Source organism: Empidonax traillii, unplaced genomic scaffold, assembly GCF_003031625.1.
Source record: "Empidonax traillii isolate 1590-97213 ecotype Southwest subspecies unplaced genomic scaffold, ASM303162v1 scaffold1326:size130416, whole genome shotgun sequence".
Classification (NCBI taxonomy): domain Eukaryota; kingdom Metazoa; phylum Chordata; class Aves; order Passeriformes; family Tyrannidae; genus Empidonax; species Empidonax traillii.
This window is the reverse complement of record NW_020956519.1, coordinates 1-8,692: the sequence shown is the minus strand read 5'-3', so window position 1 is coordinate 8,692 and position 8,692 is coordinate 1. Positions and strand designations below refer to the sequence as shown.

The following is an 8,692-nucleotide window of genomic DNA, read 5'->3' as shown; positions in this document are numbered from 1 at the left end:
TCCAAACCTGCCATACTCTTCAGTAGCAGTCCATCTTCCTAAACGCTTTTGTAAGCTGCAACACTGAAAAACATAACCATTTGCTATTTTTTCCCAGTTGGTCAGAATTTTAAAAAAAAAACAACCAAACAAACAAAAACACAGGCTCTGCAAAATCTTGTATAATGTTACCAAAACTTCCAAACTCTATTTTGGCTGTCAGCTCAAAATGTTGAACCACCCAGGGGTGCCTGAGCTCCTCTTAGAGTGGTTGCAATCACCTGTGACTGTTGAGAATTACAGGAATACCAGATGTGTTACTCTCAGAACTGAGCCTAGATGTTCACTCACAGGGCCTGACAGACCATGTGAATTTGCAGGAGTTGTTGAGTCTCTGGATAAATGTTCCTGGTATGTCATCACTTCTGATTTAAAGCACTTTCTGTATGGGAGAACAGAGGAGGGGCAAGTTCTGCCTGGCACCTTTCTGTCATTGTTATTAAGAGACCAGAGAAAAAAATTTATGAAAGTACATAGTAACACTAGTACCTACAAAATGTGATTTGAGGACATAAATATAAACCTAAAATGACATTACTAAAAAAACCAAACCAAACCACCCCCACCATAAAGCAACTTGATGTTTTTATAGGAATTGTATTAACTGATATCTTTGCATTCCTCTCTTTAATTGTGGCAGAATAAAAATTAGCAAAATTTGAGTACGGGCATAAAACTTGTCTATTCAAAAGTATTGCACAGAGAAATAAAACACACACACACCTGGCCCAGACGTGTACTGATGGTAAATTCATACAAAGGCCTTGCTTTAGATTCACTCCATGTTATGATGGCAGTAGAGTTAATTTAGTGGTAATAGGTGGCCCATATGAGGAATGTTTGTGAACATTTTGTCCAAGGAAAAAAGGGTGTTTCTACCAAACTTAAGACAAATGTGGAACGAGTTGCACAGATTTGAAGTGAGCTAGAACAAGAATCAAAAGGCATCTGGACACTGCAGCTTTCTTGGATGCCAATTGAACTGGAGTTCACTGGATGTGGATTCCTAAATAACTTTGAATCTGACACTTTAATATATTAAGATCCACCCATGGAAAGCCCATGTTTAATACACAGTAAAATAATAATTAAAAAAAGATAAATTCCAGCTCCTCCTCAAGAATTCTATCAGTAGCAGAAGCTACAATATTCAAGGTCAAGCAAATCATATTTACCCTCTTATAGTTTATTAGTTGAGGGGTTTTTATGTGGCCACTCTAACAGGAGAAAAGAATAATGTCAGCAAAAATAAAAACTCCCTTTTTTATCCATGTGCTAGCCTTAGCAGTACCAGGGCCCATTATCTCATACATACTCCTGGGCAAACCTAATTCATGCCAGGATACAGATCTTTGCTGACTACCCCTTGTGTTTGAAATCTTGTTTTAGTCTCTCACATCCTCATAGGCTACATAAATCTGATATTTGAATGGAAATTCTTCTGTCAAGGACTTGCTCATTATTATTAATGAAATCATTATGAGGCATCATTTATGTGACATCTAGATTCTCTCTCACATTTTCAATCATAGAAGTATGGAACCAGCTGTCAAAAAGGATTTGGAAGTTTGGTTTTCTCTTGAGCTGAAATTTTCTAGATATTTATCAGATTATTGGCAGCATTTATGTAACTGAGTTTTCTGGAAAATGCTTTACAAAGGAGGCTGGTTTTCTATTAAAGAGCTAGCAGAGAACAGAGGAGAATGTGATAAAACTGCATCTACTAGAAGCTTTCATGGGACTTTTCAATCTAAAACAAAAATGGAAAATAAATCAGTTCACTGCAGTCCCTTTATAATGGTCTAAAAATAATCTACCTCTATCTCTAACACATAAAAACCAACTTCTGAAAAATGTAACATTAAATTTTATATATTTGCTATAAAAATACAGCATCACTTCACATAATGAGTTGAAATTCTGTTATCTGGATGAATCATCCTCCTCCAAAGCTGTTCCTAAGCAGCATTCTGTTTTTGGAAGTGCTTGGAAACAGGGTGCTGTAACGAAGCTGGCCTGGGCAGCTGCTGCCTGGTCAGGAGAAACACTTCCTTAGCACAACTGAGCAAAGGGGAGCTTGGACAGGAATTATGAGGATGCAGGGAGGGTTAAGCCAAATTAAGGACTTCCAGACTGACAGGGAAAAAAAAAGATTATGACAAGACTGAGTCTGGGGAGATTCACTTCAAGAGAGGGTTCTGCAGGTGATGGTAAAGTGATAAGGACAAAGAAATACCTTTTGCAATTCCTCACCTCTGTCACAAGTCCTTTTCCCAGCAGTTCTCAGGTACACAGGGAAAAGTGAGAACAGATGCAAAGGAAGAATCATAGAATCAGCCAGGTTGGAAAGGACCTCTGAGATCATCAAGTCACACCCTTGATCCTCTACCACCGTCGTTACTAGACTGTGGCACCCAGTGCCACATCCAGTCTCTTTTTAAAAGCCTCTAGGGACGGAGAATCCACCACTTCCCTGGGAAACCCATTCCAATGCCTGATTACCCTCTCTGAAAAGAATTTCTTCCTAATATCCAACCTAAACCTCCCCTGGCAGAGCTTAAGCCCATGTCCCCTTGTCCTATTGCTGATTGCCTGGGAGAAGAGACCAACCCCCACCAGGCTACAATCTCCTTTCAGATAGTTGAAGAGAGTGATGAGGTCACCCCTCAGCCTCCTCTTCTCCAGACTAAACAACCCCAGCTCCCTCAGCCTCTCCTCATAGGACTTGTGCTCGAGTCCCTTCACCAGCCTCGTTGCTCTTCTCTGGGCCTGCTCCAGCAACTCAGTGTCTTTCTTTAACTGAGGGGCCCAGAACTGGACACAAAAGATGTAAAGTTTTTTTCCTCTAATACTTACAAGCAGATTACTATTTTCCACCCTTTTTTGTTTTGCATCCCACAGACTTCCCAGCCCACAAAGTACCAAACATCCAGATGGAAAGATGACGTGGCTTGGTGTTCACTGTTAATTCTATCACCCAGCTCCAAGCCCTTAGTCACATATTTGTTTGCTTATTTTAAGAGCAATGAAATGGTTGGTTACACACTGTCATACTCCAGTGAAAAAAAAAGAAACTATGAAGATTCAAACTAGTTTCTAAAGTCATTGAAAAGTATCAGTGAATGAAACAAAGGGTTTCCATTTTTTTTCAGTTCACTTGGACATGGCAGCAGCTTATCATACTGTAATTGTGCATAAAAGTAAAGTAGGTCCTCCTTTAGTTTCAGTAGAAGAAAAATGTTTTAGTTTTGGTTTTTTGCTTTCTTGGTGGCTTCTTTTAATCTATTTATTCTATCATGTCATGCAATTTGTATTTGTCTACCTGCTATTTAGAATAAGTCAATACATGATTTTTTTTATAATTCCCTCTTCTCTTTTTCAAAGTATACCCTGGTTTCTGAGACATTGTAAAGTGTTGCCATAGCAATCTTTCAGGAGTGCTAAGCCTTTGCAGTCACAGGACAAGACAGCAGTGGAGTAATTATCGAGAAAAAATAAACCCCTTGGAGACTTTATTCAAGCCTCTGTATTATAGGACTGGGTTATTTCAGCCAAGAGGGAGGAAAAAGTGGGAGATTTCAATGCATTCAATGTGTGAACTGAAATGTAACTCTCAGGATGTGGCACGTAATGTACACATAATAAATAGGAGGAGAGGGATGGGACACACGGCTTCTAGGAAAGGAAGATTTTGAGATCATCTGGGCTGCTTTCAACAAAAGGGTTGAAAACAGTAATCCGCTTGTATGTCCAAGAGTAGGAATAGCCTGCAACCCACCGAAGAAGGATCCCCATACAAGAAAAACACCACCTCATTTCCTGCAGGAACAAGAACCAAAAGATTATATCCTGGCCCATTTGGATCTATAAACACGAAACTTTTGCAGTTAGTCTAAGTCTCATTTTTTTTATGCAGTCTTTCTCTAATAGCCAAGTTAATTCAAACTGTGACAACATCCTTTTAGTCCTTAAGTTCACAGAATTGGACTGACAACTGTTGAAGCATTTAGAAGTTGAAAGGCTTTTTTATCTGCTTGTTTCCCTGCCTGCTTTCATGTTTGGCTGCCTTTTAAATGAACAAAGTGTTGCTCAGTAATCCTTTCACTGACATTTTAAAAGTGGCATTAATTAACAAAGCGAGACACAAATGAGAAAGGAGCAATATAAGGCAAAGCATGCAAAGCTGGTTGTGAAGCAGGCAAGTGCTGCCTGCCAACCCTGACAAATTTTTAGCAGTGTCTAGCTGTCCCAGGTGCTGCTTTAGACTTAACTTGCAGCAGTATTATGATAAGCTCTGTCAGATTCTGCCTGTTGGAAGCTCAAAGCAAAGGAAGCACATTCAGCACTCAGAAGTCCTTTTCTCCTCTTAATAAAAGCTGGTAAGTGATGCAGATGGTCTTCTCTTTGCTGCTGGCTTACACTGGAACACGAGTCAGAATTACTGTAGAAAAGAGCAGCTGAAATCATGTTTGCATTAAGGGCCTGAAAAAGGATTTATTTGCTTTATTGTTCATCTGGTGAGTGAAGTGGCATCCAAAAGTTAACCAACAAAACAGCCTGGTTATTCTGACTACAGTCATTGCCCTTCATTTCTGCAATATTTTATCACTGTTCCACATTCTGAAGTTGGGGACCCCTGAGTAGCAAGAGCTGGATCCTGCTTGCTGCAGGTAACACAGTGGTGCTATGAGAGGTTTGTGTTTTGTCAGATGGTGCTGTTTCTTCAGTGAACATGAATGCAAATGAAGAACATTGATCTGAGCAGCATTCATGTAGACAGGACCATTCTGACCCAGGAAATACTCCTTCTCTACCTCAACAATGCGCAGCCAATCTCCTGCCCCAAACTCTGCCCCACTACAGTTTGTGATGTAGGAATTGCAAGGAAACAAACTTCACTGACCTTATTTGGCCTTATTTAAGGATGCTCAACTTCTTCAAATCCCTTTGGATATCTCTCAACAGCACATGGTAAGGAAAGAGAGCCAATTTTTTTCTACCAACTCACATTGGAGTAGTCCTGATCACAGACTATGGGGAAACAGAGAGGGTGGAAATGCTGGTAGCGGGTTGTAAAGGACCCCAGGAATTAAAGCAGGCTGGGATAAAGGATAACTTCCAAATACCTTAGATATAATTCTTTAAACACACTTTAGATATAACACCCAGGTTGCTATATGATCCTGTCACACTACTACAACTACACCAAGGGTAACTGATGATCTTAAAGATCTTTCCACTCTTAGTGATTCTATGATTTACTGAGGGTGGTGAGGCACTGGAACAGGTTACCAGAGAAGCTGTGGATGCCCCGTTCCTGGAAATGTTCATGGCCAGGTTAGATGGGTCTCTGAGCAACCTGGTCTGGAGGAAGGTGTCCCTGCCCATGGCAGGGGGTTGGAACGAGATGATCTTTAAGGTCCCTTCCAACCCAAACCATTCTGCAATTGCATATTCTATGATTTATTACTCAGGAAGTGACAAATCTAATCACTATATCTCCTTTATGCTACCACATTGTTAACTGCTATTACAGACTTTTTAAAAGTTTGTGTAATGGGTTTAAAATAATTTCTGAAACACCTTGAGTTTGGGGGTAGTTGGAGGAGGGGATGTTCTGTCACCTCATGGGGGCTGTGGGGAGAAGGGGGGGGTCTTGTCACTGCACAGGCTGTGGGGACACAGAGAATTCTACTGTCTGCTCAGCCCTAGTGAACACCTGCAGTGCTGTGAGCAGATCTGGGCTCCTCAGGACAAGACAAGGAGCTACCGAAGAGGGTTCAGCAGAGGCCATACAGATGATGAGAGGTCTGGAGCATCTCTCTTATGAGGAGAGACTGCGGGAGCTGGGTCTCTTTAGACTGGAGGAGACTGAGAGGGGATCTCTTTAATGCACATAAATATCCCAGAGGTGAGCTCCAAGAGGACAGTGCCAGACTCTGGTGGTGCCCAGCGACAGGACGAGGAGCAAATGGCCTTAAATTAAAACAAAAGAAGTTTCACCTCAACACGAGGAAGGGCTTCTTCACGTTGAGGGTGGCAGAGCCCCGGAACAGCTGCCCAGGGGGGTTGTGGAGTCTCCCTCTCTGGAGACATTCCAAACCCACCTGGCCGCGTTCCTGCGTCCTCCGCTCCAGGTGACCCTCCTTGGCAGGGTGGTTTGGACTGGGTGATCTGAGGTTCATTCCCACCCTGACGATTCTGTGATTTTGTGAGGAGGGGGTGTCCGGCCACCTCGCGGGGACCGCGGGGCGAACCCGGCGGAGCCGCCACCCCTCACGGAGCGGCTCCGCCACCGCCCCCGGGGCGGCCGCTGGGGCGGGGCGGGAGCGGTGGTGCCGCCCTCCCTCCATCCCTCCCCGTGCCGGCTCCTTGCCGCGGTCCCGCCGAGCCTCCTGCCCTCCTGCAGCCGCCCGGGATGGTTGTGAGGAGCGGGGAGCAGGAGCCGCGGGCTGCGCTGGGCCGGCGGCACATGGCAGGCGGGCGCTGAGGGAGGCGCGTCCCGGTGTGGGGCTCCCGCCCGCCGGCGGCGGGGCTGGAGAAAGTGCCGGCGGCGTGGGAAGGGGCAAGAGTGACGGGTCGAGCCCCAGTCCCGGGCATGGCGGAGACCCTGAGCCCCTGCAGCCCACGAGGCCAGTGCCAGCCCGGCATGGGCGCCAACGCCTCGTCCGCCAGCATGGACACCAACACCACCTCGGCCGTCCCCGCGCTGATGGGCGGCAGCGCGTGGAGGGGCCGGGAGCCCTTCTCCATCTTCACCGTCCTCATCCTGACCCTGCTGGTGCTCCTCACGGTGGCCACCTTCCTCTGGAACCTGTTGGTGCTGGCGACCATCCTGCGGGTGAAGGCCTTCCACCGGGTGCCCCACAACCTCGTGGCCTCCACGGCGGTGTCGGACGTGCTGGTGGCGGCGCTGGTGATGCCGCTGAGCCTGGTGAAGGAGCTCTCGGCCGGGCGGCGGTGGCGGCTGGGCCGGGAGCTGTGCCTCGTGTGGGTCAGCTTCGACGTGCTGTGCTGCACCGCCAGCATCTGGAACGTGACGGCCATCGCGCTGGACCGCTACTGGTCCATCACCCGCCAGCTGCAGTACACGCTGCTCACCCGCCGCCGCATCTCCAACGTGATGATCGCGCTCACCTGGGTGCTCTCCGCCGCCATCTCCCTCGCCCCGCTCCTCGGCTGGGGCGAGACCTACAGCCCTGAGCAGGAGCGCTGCCAGGTCAGCCAGGACCCCTCCTACACCATCGTCTCCACCGGCGGGGCGTTCTACCTGCCCCTCTGCGTGGTGCTCTTCGTCTACTGGAAGATCTACAAGGCGTCCAAGTTCCACATGGGGGGCCGCAGGAGGAACGCCGTGGTGCCCCTGCCCGAGGCTGCCCAGGTAAGGGTGGGGATGGGGAGGAGAGCCCCACACAGGGACCCGTGATCCTCCTTCTCATCTGCTGCCAGCAGTCAGCCCTGTGTTGGTGGTTTCGGCTGCCAGGTGCCCTGGGTGTCCTATGCGAGCTTAACTCTCTTATAGGCTGGACACTCTGTTCCAGACTGGACGTGAGCAGTAATTTGTCAGTCAAAAAGCGCCACGCTTGGAGAGGAGCTTTATTCTCATTGTTTCCTTTTGTGTCCTAAGAGTAATGAACAGGCGCTTTCACTGCCAGTCAAGAGAGCTATTTAAGAATCTTCTCTTTGCTCTGAATTTGCCATTCCTTGGGGTTTTTTCCCCCTTTATGTCTTTTTACAGTGTTAGTGGGGTAAACAAAGACATAAACAGACATAAACAGATCCCTAAGTCCCATAAGTAAGAGTAAATGTATGCATATTTTATCTACCAGCACAGACTTTGTGAGTCTCAACACGAGTTAATAAGCAAATTATGCACTTCATTGATGTGCTTGGGCTGCTTTACCTTGAATACGGCTCACTGCATAGTGTCAAAGCAGTGACCAATTAATTGTTTCTGTTTTAAAATTACCTCCTGTTTTAAAAACCGTGTCCTTCTCATCCCGGAGATTGTCTGTAATCCCTCAGTGCCTTAGTCATGTTGGAGGTCTCATTCATTCTGGGGACGCACCTTGCTGACAGGAAAACTGTGTCCCTTCAGAAGGGTTGGGGTTGGCTCTTTGCGTCCTGTAAGTCAGGTTCATGATGCTGTCAACCACGCCATGGCACCAAGGTGCTTGGCAGTGCTCTCTGTAAATTCTCCCTGCTTTCTGTCACAGATTCTTGCTCTCACTCCTGCCTGTGGAAAAGATTCTTTATGTTTTTGTGGTTGTCTCTTGTACTTGCTAAGTCCAGTCTCTTCCCAAGAGCAAAAGACGAGCCGTGTGGATGACAGAGATGCCTAAAGAGACATGGAACATTTCTGTTCAATTTGGGCTAATCCTGCAGGGCCTTACTCCTCTAACTTTGATTTGGAGTCATGGTAGGAAACACATTATTATGGTCACAAATAGAAGTCTGTAGGTTGTGTCCCCAGATTCTTGCAAGAGATAACAGCGCTGGCAATTACATGTGATGAGACTTGCACGTTTGGATTGTAATGTCTTGGAGATATTTTTAATATATATCGGTTAATAAAGATGTCTTCCATACAAAGGCATAAAATGTATTAGAAAACTTGAGAATGCCTCCTCTAGTGGTATTCTTTTTTTTTTTT

General features: G+C 46.1%; 1 pseudogene; it reads left to right on the top strand.

The window, feature by feature from the left end:
• The first annotated feature begins 6,355 nt into the window (after window positions 1–6,355).
• LOC114069659 lies at window positions 6,356–7,465 on the top strand (annotated as a pseudogene).
• The last annotated feature ends 1,227 nt before the right edge of the window (window positions 7,466–8,692 follow it).